This window comes from Rhinolophus sinicus, linkage group LG07 (assembly GCF_036562045.2).
Source record: "Rhinolophus sinicus isolate RSC01 linkage group LG07, ASM3656204v1, whole genome shotgun sequence".
Taxonomy (NCBI): domain Eukaryota; kingdom Metazoa; phylum Chordata; class Mammalia; order Chiroptera; family Rhinolophidae; genus Rhinolophus; species Rhinolophus sinicus.
The window spans coordinates 86619201-86636707 of NC_133757.1; the positions used below are offsets into that span (position 1 = coordinate 86619201).

At 37.3% G+C, this 17507-nt stretch overlaps 1 long non-coding RNA gene across 1 annotated transcript in view; it reads left to right on the plus strand.

Moving 5' to 3' along the window:
* The window catches only part of LOC141572818 (uncharacterized), a 316356-nt gene that overhangs the window by 72027 nt on the left and 226822 nt on the right, over positions 1-17507 (plus strand). The window contains exon 2 of the long non-coding RNA XR_012498308.1: positions 7141-7281. This is a non-coding gene — a long non-coding RNA (uncharacterized LOC141572818). The remainder of the gene's footprint in view (positions 1-7140; positions 7282-17507) is intronic.

Below are 17507 nucleotides of genomic sequence, written 5' to 3' on the forward strand. Positions count from 1 at the left end.
AGACATAATAGGTCACTCACAGGTGTGGATGTTTTGCTCAGAAAGGGAACAAAGAAATGGGTACTAATTGGAGGAGGACACAGGTTTATGGCCCTGTGCGTGTGTATGAGTGTGCGTGTGTTTGAGTGTGTGTGTGTGTGTGTGCGTGTGTGTGTGAAGATGGGTGATGCTAGATTAGGTTTGTATGATGCTGAAATTGATCCAATAGGAGAAATCAGTGATGAGAAATGTAGGCTTTAACAGCTATATATGATGTCAGAGGGGTAGTAGACTTGGGGGGGTTATCACTTTTTGAGGGGTGTAAATGTCTAATCATTATGTTGTTTTGTACACCTGAAACTAATATAATAATAATAATAACAATAATGATGATGAAATGTAGGCTTGAAGTCCTCTTCAAAAAACAAATGGTGGAATCCAGAGAACAAATGTAAGATTAGCCTTAGGTGAGTCGGGGCACACTGTCCATAGTAACAAAAGGCAAAGTAGATGTTATAGATGCAGATACAAATAAATTGGTTGATGTAGTGGAAAAAGTGAGGAATTACTAAGTACTAACTTTTTCTTAACGAAATGTCAGGCAAGATTAGCTGTAAGGGACGTGGTTGTAAAGGAAGTTTGGAAAGGTCAAAATTTTGCAGAAAGAGGAGCACAAAGCAAATATTTTTGGAGAATGGGAGCCTGAATATGTTAGGAAAGGGTCATAAGATTGTTGGGCAGTATTGTGTGCCTGTAAGAGATTTGTAATCAAGAGTTTGAAGTTGGACTTTTAGGGTGATTGTATATTTTTCTCCAGATCATTCCAGCTGCATGTGTGCAGTCAGAGACTAAGCAGAAAGGTGCGTTTAACCAGGATAGACGGAGTGTACGAGAAATCCCTTTCTCCATAATCTCAGTAACTCTTGATATTATGCATCTTTAATTTTTGCCATTATAGTAGCTAAAAAACAAAATCTCATTTTATTTTTGCTTACATTTCTCTGACCTCTAGGCAGTCTGAATATCTTTTCCTGTGCTTATCAGTCATAGTTATTACTTCAGATTCTTTGTTTATTTTTTTCTAAGTTATTTGCTTTTTTTCTTATAGATTTTTAAGATTTATATAATGGACACTAACATTTTGTTTGTTATATATCTTGCACTATTTTCTCTCAGGCTATTATTTATTCCCAATTTACAGTGTCTTTCACTATGTTGATGATTTGAAAGTTTACATAGTCAAATATATCAATGTTTTTATTTGGAGCTTCTGGGTTTATGTCTGACTTAGTCTTTTCCTCTTCTACCCCACTTGAAGTTTATAAAATTAATCTCCTATATTTTATTATAGTATTTTCCAAATTTTTATTTCTTATGTTTGATCATTTAATCATTTAATTTGAGTTTAATTTTGTATATAGTGTGTGGTAGAGAATCTAATTATTATTTTGATAAATGGTACCCAGTTGTGCAGTAACTTTCCCCACAGATTTCAAATGTCACTGTTTCATATTTTAAATTTATATACACACATATATGTATATAGATGTGTAGTCATGTATCTGGATTTTCTTCTCTGTCCCATTGATTTGCTTGTCTACACTTGTGTACTGTTTTAACTAATACAATTGTGTACCATGTTTTGACACTTTGTAGAACAAGTCCCTCCCTTATTCTTCTTCCTTTAAAACTTTTGTTGGCTATTCTTGCTTGCGTCTCCAGACAATTTTTATAATTTACTTATCAATTCCAATGAGCCTTGCAGGCACTGAATTTACAGATCACTTTGGGGAAGCTGTTAAATTCTGCTTTGGGGTAGGAAGCGGAAAGGAGAGAGCAAGACGCCCTCGGCAAGTTTAGGTGAGCTGATCCTGTGAATTTCAGGACAAGGCCACAGACACTCTGGATAGGAGAGTTCCAAAGGCAGAAGGAATAAGGGACAGATATTGAAATCAGCTTCGCTCTATCGTGCGTTTACCAAAGAGTAAGCTAACAAGGTTTTCAATGCAGCAATTTTGATAAACACTACCTGCTGGAATGAGGCCCAGTAAATTGTATCACAGCCATTTGTTTTCCCAAATTGATGTTTACGTCTGTCAAAATAAACTAATATTCTCAAATTATTCAGTTACTTGGTGGGAACATGGTTCAAAAGAAAACAGAAACCAGTGGCAGGGGAAAGGAGGCAAAATGGTGATCTGTAGGAGAGGAAGTTTACAATTGATTGTAATAAGAATATGGACAAATTTTAAAAAATTCTATTATGTGAATGTCTTAGATGCAAGGGAATTAAAGTTTATGCAATAAAAGGAAAGACACTAGATTACCATATTAATTCCTTCTTCACGGACCCATGAAAAAAGCAGGCATTAGATGCCAACCCTGAAAGGGTCACAGCCCAAGGCCTCCCTAGTTTAACCCTGGGAACTTCTGCATTATTTTCACAGCTGCAGAAGTGTTAGGAGTCCTATGAAAAAGAAACATTGCCGTCTTGAGCTATACATCTATCAACGCTTATTTCTATGTTCTTTTCTGTGGTGCTGATTTTTCTCTTTTGTTTTCTGCAAAAAGTAAGAACGAGAGACCTGATTAGAATGCAATCCTCAGCGGCCTGCAGGGCTACAGTGGTGCTACAGAACCTCATTCTGATGGGGCCAATGGCAGGGAGCTATTTATAGACTGGCTCTGAAATTTCCTTAGTGACAAGGGTTGGAAGGCACTCTCTCCCCGCTGCTGGAAATATCCCCGGCCAGCTAGTGAGGCCTTGCCCCTATAACTTTGGAATTCTTCTCAAGTATTCATAGGTTCAGTATTATTTTCTTGTACATTAACAAATGATTCATGGTTGGAGACCTTTCATGAATATTTACAAATCCAATTGTGTATTATAGGTTGTTTTGATGATAACGTATTCTCTTGAAGGAGAGATATTTCATTTTGATGGCTAAGCTTTGTACTGCCGCGACTAATGTCCGTGCTTGCAATTTTTTGTGCTTTGAAATTTATAAACCGTCTATTGTATATCACATTTCTGGGCATTGGCCAAAACCCTAACATTTTCTTCCTTCCCTTTATGTTTGTTCTTGTTTTCTTTCCCTCCAGCTTGACCATCTGTCTCCCTACTTTTGTTTCGGTAGCATCATGGACTAAGTACCTAGGGGTGAAACAGCACATGTCATCAAAGATTCAGTTTTCAGAAGTCATCTCTGATATGTGGAAGTACAGAGTGACTTCTGCAAAGTGTTCTACATCTTGTTACCATCTGGTCCTATTACCTCACCTAGTTAGAGCACAGCGAAGGAGGCCAAGGTCATCGATTCAGACCCCACATGATCCAGTTTACTTTGTACAGGGAAGAACGTTTTTGTGTGGCCGTAGTCTGCAACTGCTAATCCTGGCTGATCCATCTTGAAAATGAGCCCACACTGGAGGACCTGGTGAGAGCTGGGTAGCAGCCAAGCGCTCACCATTATTACAAAAACTTCAAAGCATATGTTCTACAGCTGGACAGTCAGCAGAACCCCTATCTCAGTGCACTCTTTGTATCAAGCTTTCGAATAGATAGGACATGAACACTCATCTGTTTCACACATCTAAGGTCACATGGGGGAAGATGAGAGCCCCCCAAATTAGTCCTGTCCTCTGTGTCATTCTTCCTTTCTATTCATGTTTCCTAATCACATCCCTCTGTGGACTTACACATTTGAAAGACTGGCACCATCAAACCTGGTGAGGTAAGCCGACCCATATCACTGGGAAGAGAGTTGCCATTAGATGAATGCAATGTCTGAGGACTCTAAAGGACAGAAATTTTAAGCATCTTCTGCATTTGGCTTTTGTACTACTAATAGAAAATTGTCAGGATGATTTAAAATTTACAAGCCATTTCTGTATCTTCCACTCATGTGGTCCATTCAACATGGGATTGGCTTGCCAGGCATTACTGTATCTTTCAGATTAGACAAATTATGGATAGAAAGGTTACATTACTTGTTCAAGGTCACAGAAGTTATGTAGACTTTGGACCCTGATTCAGGGGTCTTTCCATGATGTCACACTATATTTTATTTCTTGACTTACACTTACAGAAATATCTCAACAGAAAATTGATTGTATTGTAGAAAACATTTCTATTTTATTTTTGAGTTGATTAGGGAGGGCAGATTTCATACTTCTATAGTCATAATTACATACCAAACCAGATTTTTGAAACTTGAATATGGTCTCAAAAGGAGATTGAATAGATGTTTCTGAAAATCTTCCAGAGCTTTTTCAGAAAGACCATGAGATATGGCAATTGATAAAGTTTCTGAAATTAAAGAGACCTGCTTTCACATCCTGGCTCTGCCTAGTTTATTTTTCAAACAATCCTACCCTCCATGATTAAGAAATAACCTTACATGATTAAGAAATAGCCTTGGCAACAGTCTTTTTGAAACTAATTTGTTCCAAACTGTGTCATAGCCCTGCTCAGAATCGAAGTTCAAAAATAAGAAAATGATGAAAGGGATTTCAATTCAGAATTCAGGGAGTAGGAGGAAGCAAGATGTTCTTAGTCTCTCCCCCGGAACCCCAAGACCATTGCACTTTAATTGTGTGACATTTCTCTTCCAATGCAAGGCAGGTCTTATATCCAAAGGGTCTGCTTTACATTTTGCTGCTTTGCAGACCCTAGCATCATCTTGCCTTACTTTTTACAACATTACATAATGCATTATGTCTTGCTACAACTTAAGGCCTCCTGCTGACTACTTAAAATTGCTAAGCAGAAGGTCAGACTAGATCAGTGAACATCTATTAAAATGCATAGGCAGCAACACAAACAGTAGGTAATAAGAACTCAGAGCAAGCCAAAGCCTCGTGAAATGTGAAGGAAAAAATAAACAAGGTGTTTCTTAATTTTGTGCCTGCATCTTTGTTTCATTCATATTGATGGCTGTGGATTTAGATCCATCATCAGTTTGCCTTTTTGGAATTTGTTTGTTTTTCTTCTTGTGACATATTTTATACATTCAGAAGAATGAATAAAACATATATACTCTTTGAAAAACAATTACAAAACAACATCCATGAGCCTCTCAGGCCAAGAAGAAACTGGCCACAAGCCTCTCCTGAGTCAGACAGAATCTACCTCCACCAACAATAACATCAACCAAAGAAATACGTCCGTCTGAATGAACTTGCTTGTCTGTACAGATTTATCTCCTCTGTAGTTTACCCCCTAAAGACTTTAGTTTTATTTTGTTTTTGAAAATTATGCAAGTGAATTATATACAGCTTTTTCTTTTTTGACTGCTTCGTTCACTCGGTAGTTTATCTGTAAGCTTTCTCCATGATAATGAATGAATATATAGTTTCTATATTTTTATGGTTGTATAGTATAATATTATATTCATAGTTAACAATTTTTATATTGATTCTATCTTGAAACACCTTGGGTCATTTCCAGTTTGGGGCTATTTTGAACAATGCTGCTATGAACACTACTGTATCTATGTCCTGGCTACGTACTAAGAGTTTTTCCAGAGTACTCTTAGTACGTAGGGGGCAGAATGCTATATCGTAGGACATGCATACTTTCAACTTTGCTAGAAAATACTAAACAACTTCCAAAATATTTTATCAATTTTCTCTCCCAAGACAGAGTTCCTATTGTTCCATTTTCTCACCAACACTTGAAATTGTCAGATACTGTTAATTTTTGCCAATTTCATGGGCATATAATGGTTTTCCATTGTGGTATTAATTTGCATTTCCTTGCTTGCTAATGAGTTGATCACATCTCTCTCTTTTTTTTTTTTGCAGCCATTTAGATTTCCTCTTTTGTGGAGAGTTTATTCAAATCCTGTACCCATTTTCTTTCAGTGAGGCTATTTGTCTTCCTTATTTATCTTTTTGAGGATTATTTGTTCTATATATTATTTGAAGCAATGACTTAAAGAGATGGTGGAACTAGTCATGGGGATACCAAGGGAGGAAGATTCCAGGTAATGGAGGTCCAGTGCCCAGTCCTATGCCAGAAGCCTGCCTGAGGTAAAATAGTGAGAGGAAAATAATAGTTGAAGTCATAGGGATAATGGAGGGAGACCTTGTAGAACTCTTTGGCTTGGACTCTGAATGAAATGGGGAGTGACCGTAGGGTTCAGAGCGAAGGAGTGATATAACCTGACTCCTCCTCTTTTTAAAAAGTTAATATAGTTTTTGAACAGTTTTAGGTTTACAGAAAAATTTAGTGGAATCTAATGTCCTGTTGGAAGTGTCTGTGCTTCCCTCCCTGCAACTATGGGCTCTGCAAAGTTAGAAGTTTTGGCCTCCAAGGGGCATAGTACTACAAAGGGACAGAATGAGATCTTATTGAACTGTCTATTGTACCTGCTGCCAGGGCATTTTAGAGTCCTTTATAGGGACTAGCAAGTGAGAAGAGTAAGCATATTTGGAGGAGAGTAATCGTATTGACCTGAGAGTAGAAAGAGGCACATTGGCTGTTACACAGTAGGGCTACTTGTGGTATCCACGTGTCCACTTGGATGCCTCTTAGTACTTCCCTGACAAATTACTTAGTACTTCCCTGAATGAACATGTGCAGCAACCCTTGAGAATAGTATATGATGACCATCGGCTCTGATCCTGTTTGGTTTACACTACCAGGTAAAACACCAAGACCCACATGGACGTTGGCTGAGGGTAGGGAAATTTACAGTGGATGATGGAGGAGGAGAGTGATCATTACCAACTGTGGCCCTGAGACGGACTGCAGCAGTGAGGGCTGTAGTTTGTCTCATTACATTTGCCCTAAGGAAAAGAGGTCAACGGATTCCTGGAAAATGTCTAGAGATGTGGATTGGTACAGAGCAAAGATGGAGTGTGGTGGACATGGAGATCAGCTGCTCAGTCTCTCTGCAAGCAAATCTTCTGTGGGAAGCATCATTAGACAAACGCCCCTGTTTATATTCAGATATAATATGACGTTCACACTGAACCGTGCTTCCCCCAGGGCCATTCCCAGCATGATGAGATTATTAGAGTTGGTATATTCTTGCTTCTAATGGGAAACCTTTGCTCTGTGAGCTTTTGTTAGCTGACTGTGACATTTTTAGAATTGTATAATGGTCCAAGGCTTGTCCTACTCAATTCTCCTTTCTTTTCTCTCTTCTTTCACAGATGTCAGATCCATATCGTGGTCTCCCAGACTACCTCACTTGCCTCCCCCTTGCTCCTTCACAAGCATGTTCCCCAGTAAATCTCAGGAACATCTAATCCCATTTTGGAATCTGTTACTTGGCAGACCTGAGCTGAAATAAGGTATGTTTAATATAGTTATCAAAATGGTTTAGTCTAAATCTACCATCTTGCTATCTCTTGTCTACTTCTTCCATTTGCTCTTTGTTCCTTCTCCATCCTTCTTTTGGATTGAGTTTTTTAAAATATGATTTTTTATTATCTCTACCTTTTGTTTTATTTTTCAGCATTTAACTTTAGTATCATTTAAGTGTTGGTGTTTGACTTTCAAGTGATGCTCTACCACTTCACATATGGTGTAAAAAATGTACAGCAGGATATATCCAATTTTCCCCTCCTGTCCTTTGAGCTATTTTCAGGCATTTTACTTCTGCATGTATTATAAGCCCCACAACACATTGCCGTTGTTTTTAGTTTAAACAGTCAAATATCTTTTATAGATATTAAAAATGATAAAAATGTGTTTTATACTCTTCCACGTATTTGCCCTTTTTAGTGCTCATTACTGTATGTAAATATATAATGTAACTTTTTCCATCTTTCTTTAATTTCTTAAGGTGCACATATGCTGCTGATAAATTTTCTCATATTTTGTCAGTCAGACAAGTTTATTTTGCTTTGATTTTTTTTTATTGTGGTAAAATATTTATAGCATAAAATTTACCATTTTAACAATTTTCAAGTGTACAGTTCTATGGCATTAAGTACATTCATGTTGTGTACCCATCACCATTCTCCATCTCCAGAAAGGTTTTTGATGCAACTCTGTACCTATTTGAACACTAATTGCCCATTCTCCCCTTCCCCCAGTCTCTGGCAACCACCATTCTACTTTCTGTCTCCATGAATTTAACTAGTCAGCAACCTCATATAAATGGAATCATCAACTATTTGTCCTTTGATTGTGACTGGCTTATTTCACTGAGTATAATGTCTTTAATGTTCATGCGTGTGGTAGCATGTGTCAAAATTTCCTTCCTTTTTAAAGCTGAATGATATTCTATTATATGTATGCAACACATTTGGTTTATCCATTCATCCACCAATAGACCTTTTGGCTATTGTGAATAATGCTTCTATGAACACAGGTGTACAAATACCTGTTCAAGTACCTGTTTTTACTTCTTTTGGGCATATGTGCAGAAATAGAATTACTAGATCACATGGATATTAGGTTTCTTAGGGCTGCCATAACGAAGTATCATAGGCTGTGTAGCTTAAAAAATAGACATTTATTTTTTCACAATTCTGAAGGCTGAAGGTCTAAGATCAATGTGGACATGGTTGGTTTCTTCTGAGGCTTTTCTCTGGTTTGTAGCGGTCTCCCTTCCCCCCGTGTCTTCCCTCTGTGCCTTTCTGTGGCCAAATTTCCTCTTCTTACAAGGACACCAGTCATATTGGACCAGGGCCAACCCTAACGGCCTCATTTTAACTTAATTACCTCTTTAAAAACCCTACTCCCCAAATAGTCACAAGCCAAGGTGCAAGGGGTTTGGACTTCAACATATAAGTTTTTGAGGTATAGACACAAATTTAGTCCATAATATTCTGTACTCTGGCTCTTCACAATTCATATTTTCCTTGCATGCAAAATACATTCACAATAACCCCATCCCAAACAGCCCCAAAGGTCTTAACCTATTCCTGCAACAGTTCTTAAGACCAAAATCTCATCTAAAAATCATCTAAATCAGGTATGGGTGAGATTTGAGGTATGATTCACCCTGAGGGAAAATTTTTCTACTACTATGAAACTATAAAACCAGAGAGAAGGTTATATACTTCCAAAATATCATGATGGGGCAGGCATAGTTTAGACATTTCCATTGTGAAAGGAATAAGTTGTAAAAGGCAAAAGATTTATGCAATCTGAAGAGAAACCAGAGTATTTTTTTCCAAATCCAATTACATGAGATTTCCCACTATGTTTTATTTTAAGTGTGTCATAGTTTTAGGTCTTATGTTTAAGTCTTTGATCCATTTTGAATTAGTTTTTGTATATGGTATAAAGTAAGGCTCCAACTTTATTCTTTTGCTTGTGGATATCCCGTTTTCCCAGTAGCATTTGTTGAACAGACTGTCCTTTTCCCATTGAATAATCTTAGCACTTACGTTAAAAATTATTTTACTGTATATATGTGGGTTATTATTTCTGGGATCTCTATTCTATCTCACTGGTCTATATGTCTGCCTCTTTGCCAATACCCCTCTGTTTTGATTATTATCATGAATTCAGGAAGGTGAGTTCTCCAGTTTTGTTCCTCAGTTTCAAGATTGTTTTGGCTTGGATTCCGCATGAATTTTGAAGATTCCAACATGAATCTTTTTTCTGTTTTAACCTGAAATAATTTTGTTAATATTTGAATCATTTTCAGTGGGACATTTGCTTTAAACCACAAGGTATCTCCACCTGGATTATCAGAGTACAAAACACCTTGCTCCATCCCTCAACCAAAATGAAGAAACAAACAAAACCCTAAATTCACACCTCAGATTAAAATAATATACTTTTCTTTTTAGTCCATCATCTGTATCACTCTTGGGAATTTTCTATGGATTTATTTTCTCCTTTTTACGGGTTCTATTTTTCCATATCTGGTAATTTTTGATTGATTGTTAAACCTTGTAAATTTTACATTATTGGTTGCTAGATGTTACTGTTGCTTTTAAGAGCATTTAATTTTCCTCTGTAACATACATAGTTAAGTTACTAAGACAGTTTAAACCTTTTGAGGCCTGCTTTTAAAATTTGTTAGGGCAGGTCCAGAGCAGCTTTTAGTGTAGGGATAATTTAGCCCCATTAGTAAGATGATACCTTCTGCGGATTCTACCTGATATCCCATGCATTATATAATCTTTCCACTCTGGCTGATGGAAAATCAAACTATTCCCCACACTGTGAAATCCGGGAATTGTTCTACTACTCCCTCCTGGTGGTTCTTCTAACAGCATCAGGTTGTTTCCTCTCATGCGTGTACAGATTAGTACCTAGCAAAAGACCCGAAGAGATCCCTCTGCAGGTTTCCAGAGTTTTCTCTCCCTCTCCCTCTCTCTTCTTTTCTCTTCCCTCTCGCCCTCCCTCTCGCTCTCCCTCCCCCTCCCTCTCCCTCTTCCTTCCCCTCACCCTCTCTCTCCCCACATAGCTCATTCTTCTCTGGTACTCTGCCTCACCATTTCTAGACGTCTTGGCTTGCTCAAACTCCAAACCCTGTCTCCTGCACTTGGTGAGAATAATGGGCTTCTTGGGTTCCCCCTCTGCGTACTAAAGCCTGGAAACTCTTCAGGCTTCAAGCTGGTACAATTATAAGGCTCACCCTTATATATTTTTTCTCCCCTTCTCGCAGGGGTCACAGTCCTCCATTGACTGTTTCCTAACTCTTCTAAACCATTATTCCATATATTTGCCAGAAGTGAAAGTCTTCCAAGTTCTGTTTTCTAATTTTCATTATTATATCTTCTTTGGTTCAGAGGTTATTTAGAAGTGCCTTTTCTCTTCTGTTCTGTTCCCTCCCCTCCCCTCCCCTCCCCTCCCCTCCCCTCCCTTCCCCTCCTCTTTCTTCCTTCCTTCCTTCCTTCCTTCCTTCCTTCCTTCCTTTCTTTCTTTCTTTCTTTCATTCGTTATAAGAATATTTAACATGATATTTACCTTCTTAATAAATTTTTAAATGAAAAATAGAGCATTGTTAAGTGTAGGCACAATGCTGTAGAACAGATCTCCAGATAGAACCGTATTTCTTAATTTTCAAATATGGTGATGTTTTATAGATACCTTTTTACAATAAAATTACATATTTTAATGAGACTTTGATTAAAGCAGGTAAATTTAATGTTTTAAAATGTGTTGAGAGTTTCTCGATGGTAAATTAGACCAAGTGTGTCAATGTTAAGTCTCCTATATCTTATTGCATATTTATTCTAATCGACATTTTATAGGTTTCTAGGTTGACTTCTTTTTTTTAGTACTTTAAAGATACTACTTCATTATATTCTGGTTCACATAGTTTCTGACATGATATCTGCTGTCATTCTTCTGATTTTGGAGTGCATAACATGCCTTTTCTTTCCTCTACCTTCTCTTAAAGTTTTCTCTTTACCATAGGGGTATAGAAGTTTTGTTATGATGTTCATTGATATAATTTTTTAGAGTTTATTCTGCTTAGGGATTGTGGAGCTTCTTGAACTATAAATTTACAATTTTTATCAAATTTGGAAAAAAATTGAGCATTATTTCTTTAAATATTTTAGTGTTCCTCCTTTTTCTATGACTCTAATGAAGTCACATATGAAGCCACTTAGATCACCAAGGCTTTTATTTTTATTTTTTTTCTTGATTGAGCTTTCATTTGGATACTTTCTATTGCTATATCTTTAAGTTCTTCGATATTTTCTTATATAGTGTCTAATTGTTAGTCTTTTCCCGTGTTATTTTCATTAGAGGGCTTATTTTTTAATCGACACAAATTTGATTTGGGTATTTTTCTACATTTTCCATATTTGTATTGCAATATTTATGTTTTTCTTTACAACCTTGAGTATAGGAACACTTTTATCATTAGTGGTTGAATGACTTTTTCCATCATTCCTATTATTTCTGGGACTCTTTTTATTAACTATGAAACACTGCTCCCATTTTCTGTATAGATAGTAATTTTTGATTGGCTGTTCTATACATTACATTGTTAAGTGCTGGATATTGTTGTGCCACTTTCAAGAGTACCGGTCTTTTATTTTGTTGCAGGCAGTTAAATCACATGGAACGTGTTTTTAAATTCTTTTAGGATAGGTCTAGGACAGTCACTACTGTAGAGCTACTTTAGCTCCATTTATTTTTCCTTTTACGTTTGGGCCTTCAGGGGTCTCTCCTGACTAGTCCACATGTTCAGCCAAATCTCTCCATTCCTGCTGGAGAGAACTCAAGTGGTTGTCAGTCCTGAGCGATCTCTGGAAACTATTAGTCTTATAGCTTCCTGGTAATAGTTCTTCCCTTGAAAGTTGTTCTGGTCCACCCTTGTTGGCTTTTACCTTACACGTGTGTAGATTGATCTTCAACCAAAGACTCAAGAGGACCCCATGTGTATTTCTGGAGCTCTGTCTCTGTGTAACTTCCTGTTTTCTGCTTCTATAGCTGCCTCAGCCTCATCCAACTCCTGTTTCTTAATCTCAGGCAAGATTGGTGGATTCGTTTTCCCTCTTCTTGCCCCTCATTCAGGATTCCCTTAGGCAGAAAATGTTTTTCTGCTTTTTTAGGATCACAGTTCTGTCCTGTCTGTTGTTCAGTGTCTGAAAATAGTCATTTTCTATGTTTTGCCCTGTTTTCTAATTGTTTCTAGCAGGGGAGAAAGTCTTGATTATTTTAGTCTCTTAGGTTTGAAAACGCAAGTTCCCTAGGGTTTTTTTTTTTTTTTTTCCCCTCTTCTTTTTTTTTCTTTTCTTTTCGTGAATTGCTTATTTGATTTTCTCATATTCTGCTCTTAGGCAGCTAAATTTAAACTAAAATTTAGGACTTTTAATACATGTCTATGAATGTTCATTTTGTTAATTTGAGAGCATTCTTCTCGCTTGCTGAGTCCTTTTTGATTTTATTATTCATGTTAGTTTTCCTTTTCAGTTCTTATTTTCAAACTCTTCAGTATTCCTTCTTTATAATAATTCATGTAGTTGCTAAAATGTTATTGAACAACTGCAGGGTAATGAAGACTAGCATTTTTGGTTAACTGTGATGTATTAATAAAATATTTTGCACCTGGTTTAACTACAAATTGTCAAGTGGTGAAGTGGTCCATAAGCAGTAGGCAGTTTTCAGGTTTAGTTGCTACGTTTCTGTAGATCCCATTGGTTAGGAGGCAATGAGCCCTAATAAATTCATGTGACTTATTATCCATGGGACAGTATGAGCTTTACATTTACATCCGTTCTTCTTGTTTCCCTAATCTCACTGGGAGTGATGTGGAGTGGACCAAGGTGGGATGTTGTTTATGGTGGATCTGTATCATATCTGAGGAGCACTCAGTTCAGGAAACTCCCAACCTTATGACAAGTATGCCCATCATCCCCTGCAGAGACATGGTCTTCGTTACACTGGAATATAAACAAATCTACACTAAGGAGAAGAGGAAAGCTTTAATACCCTGGAATTTCTCCTTATACAATCATTGTTAAATTGACTATAAGTGCCTTTGCTCAAAAGACTCAGAATGTGTAGAAATGACCGCTGTCATGCAGAGAGAATGTCTCCTAATGGAAACATATAAACCTTCTGTTAATGGCACTTCAGTTTATACTCATGTGATGTTAGGATAAAACTCACATGTAGTCAAAATTATTCTTGAATAATTCCTGAATAATGTAAAATACCATATCTAGGAAATTTTATATAAAAATCCCTTACAGTAATCTGTATGCCAAATATACGCTGAAGGATGAAACCATGAGGATGTATGCTGTACACACTCTGATAATTGGTATTCCTAGCCATCTGTCACTATTCAATTTATTTTTCTCTTTTGCTTAGTGTTGAGTTTAAATAAGTTAATTATGCATGTGATAAAACTTCAGTGTATTGCATATGTTTCCATTTTTTCCACAAAAATATCATAAAGGAATATGTCAATGCTTTTAAAAAAATAATCACTTTCTGCTATACCTATTGAATTTTCCTGATTTTTCAGATTGGAGATCGAATAAACAGAAAATGTCATTAATTTTACATGGCTTATATACAGTTAACTCACAATAATTCCTAAGGAAAACTATTCTCTTTTATGAGTTCTCAGAAACACTTCAAATATAAATATATGTCTTTAGAATTTGGGGGGCATCTGCTTTAACTTCTTTCGTTTTGATTTCTGAGATCAACTCTTATACCATCTACTTGTAGCTTCAAAAGAAAAGCCTTTCATCTTGTATATCATAGTAGAAGTTTCTCTGTTTTCCTACTTCATGCTAAACTGGCAAAGAGGTGATATAGTCACAGTATGAATTTGAGAACAAATGCCATTGATCCTAGTTGGTTTTTGAGAAAGTCTAGCCTTGACATCAAATTTCCTTACTTTAACTTCTCCAGTTAACAATGTGGAGACATTGAAGAAAATAAATAGTACAAACTCAGGCAGCACAAAATGTACTTATGTGGTACTAATGCTGCTTAGGATTCTAATCTATCAACTTTTAAACGATTATCATAGCCTTCATTTCATTGCACATTTGGTAAGTGCCTACTATATTTAGAGCCTGTCTAAGTGCTGAGGACATGTTTTAAAAAAGGAAAATATGTTGCAAGTTAAGTAATAGTAAAGTATTTGAATAATTCAGTACAACAACAAAAGCACTGTCACAATGCATAATAGTCAATGAATTGCTCAGGCAGTAATTTCTATGAAAGCTCAGATACATAATAGCTCTGACTCAAGCAGGAATGGTCTGAGGAGATGTCTGCGGAGATGGGGTAGAGATAAAATAGCATGAATAGAAAAGCTAGGAAGGGCCTTAATGGTCAGCTACCATTGTGAATAAAAGCACAAAGGGAGGGTTGGGCAAAGGGGTAGTGACTGAACCAGTCTGAGAGACACATGGCCTTAAAGAAGGCTAACAAATGGAAAAACCAAAAGGATGCTTGTGGTAAAATTGTTCAGGGCTCGAAATACCACGTTAAGAAGTATGAATCAACAGGCCAACACAGAAGTCTTAATAGACAGTGGGAAGAGAAGAAAAGCAGGGCATAATCAAAGTTAGTGAGTTTGTTCTGTCACACAAGCACCAGCAAAGCCCAGTGTAGTAGAGTGGATATGGTCAAAATGAATCCCCCAAGAGCGTACGGTCTATCTTCAGGCTTAGGGACAGTTCTTTATTACCCACTTGAGCTTTCCCTAAATTTCCCAAGCATTAGACTCCAGGAGCCTGGAGGAGGAGGCACAATCAGCTTATAAACTTAGCCAATAACATATGTGGTTTGGCAATTAAGTTTGCGAACATGTTGCAATGATGTTGCTAACCTTTCCTGATATCAGAGGGATTATGCATTATGGATTTGTATAGACTGGACAAACAGTTAACCAAGTTGGAAGTGCTGAAAAGGCTGCATGAAAAAGTTAGCCGACCTGAACTTTTCGCAAACAATTCATGGTTCTTGCATCACAACAATGCACGGCTCACACGGAACTGTCTGTGAGGGAGTGTTTCGCCAGTAAACAAATAACTGTATTGGAACACCCTCCCTACTCACCTGATCTGGGCCCCAATGACTTCTTTCTTTACCCAAAGATAAAGGAAATATTGAAAGGAAGACATTTTGATGACATTCAGGACATCAAGGGTAATACGATGACAGCTCTGATGGCCATTCCAGAAAGAGTTCCAAAATTGCTTTGGAGGGTGGACTAGGCACTGGAATTGGTGTGTAGCTTCCCAAGGGGAGTACTTTGAAAGTGACCATAGTGATATTCAGCAATGAGGTATGTAGCACTTTTTCTAGAATGAATTTGCGAATGTAATTGTCTGACCTCACAGTTCTAAGTCGTTGGAGTCTACATTGTCTGAATCCTCTAGAAGTTATGGCTCAAATTGAGAAAGCTTTAAGGCAGTGGGAAGAGGAAAGCAATAAACATGCATATTATATCAGTTAGAGAGAAGTCTATGTTGAAAAATAAGGTGGAGAAGAGTGTTGGAGGATGTTGTCCCTTTGGATGAGGAGGTTAGGGAAGATCTCACCGAGAGGGGACACTTGAGGAACAACAGGACGGGAGAGAACAGGTCCAAAGTGTGTGTGTGATGGGAAGAGCAAGGACAAAGCCCCCACAGCTGGAGCAAACTTGCCCTGTTTAAGGAACAGCGTTGAGTGGGCAAGTGGGTGAGGGGTTAGGAAGTGGGGTCAAGGACGCAGGGGCAGGAGGGGTGAGGTACAGCTCTAGATGGAGGTCTCAATAATGACTTTACTCTGAGTGAGTGGGAAGGCCTTGGAGGGTATAGAGCAGACAAGTGACACAATTTATCCTACTGTATTTCATTGCACTTAAGACATCTTCAGTTTTAAGGTCTATCATTGTTTCGTGTACCACTAAAGGGGAGAAAAAGTCATCATCTAAATGATGACACGAAGCTTTCTTTTTCTTCATTATAGTTCTCATCCTGATTTCAGAAATGTTAAAATGTAAAGAAAAAGTGCTTGGGAAATACAAAATGCACTGCATTTTCAAAATTTTATTGTCTGCTTAATTGACCACAGGCTACTGGGGAGGTTATCACAACAAAACACGCAAGAAATAATGGTGTTTAGACCAGATGGGCGTGTGAGAAATGGTCAGACTTTTGATATATTTTTAGTGAGAGAAAACCAACAGAATGGTTTTCGGTCATGGCAATAGTAAGTTGTCATTTCCTGAAATGGGAAACACTTTGAGAGGAACAGACTTGGTAAGGGACAATCAGAACTTTGATCTGGACATGGTAAAGTTGAGAGTCCAAAGGGACATGTTGGGTAAGCAGTTAAAATATACGTGCACACACACATGTGCACACACACACACACACACACACACAAACACACACACCGTCCTCATTATTTGTGAATTCCGTATTTGTGAATTTGCCTACTCATTAAAATTTATTTGTAACCCCCAAAATAATACACAATACATTCATGTTCATGGTCATTCATGGATACTTGTAGAATGGTAAAATTCTGAGGCACCCAGTGTGCAACATTCCCAGCAAAAGCTGAACAAGACGACGCCCTGCCTTTTTGTTTCAGCTCTCATACTGTCACAGTAGTCTTTGTGTGGTCTATTTAGTGCTTCAGTTTTCACATGTTTGTGCTTTTCGTTGGTGATTTGGCTGTTTTAAAATGGCCAAGTGTACTGCTGAAGTGCTGTCTAGTGTTCCTAAGTACAAGAAGCCTGTGAGGTGCTTATGGAGAGAATCCATGTGTTAAAGAAGTTTGTTCAGGCATGAGTTACGGTGCTCGCGGTCGTGAGTTCAACCTTAAGCAACAATACATGTTATATGCTTGTCTTTAAACATAAACACACATAAAACAAGGTTATGTATTGATCAGTTGATTAAAGTGTTGTGACCAGAGGATCACAGGAACATAACTTTTTATTTCCCCTAGAAGCAATCGTTCAGTATTTGCTAATTCAGTGGCAGTGGTGACTTCAGAGAACATTAGCTACTGTGAATAATGAGAATCAAATATATATATATATATATATATATATATATATATATATATTTATATATATATTATGTATGAGAGATATTTTATATATATATATATATATATTTATATGAGAGAG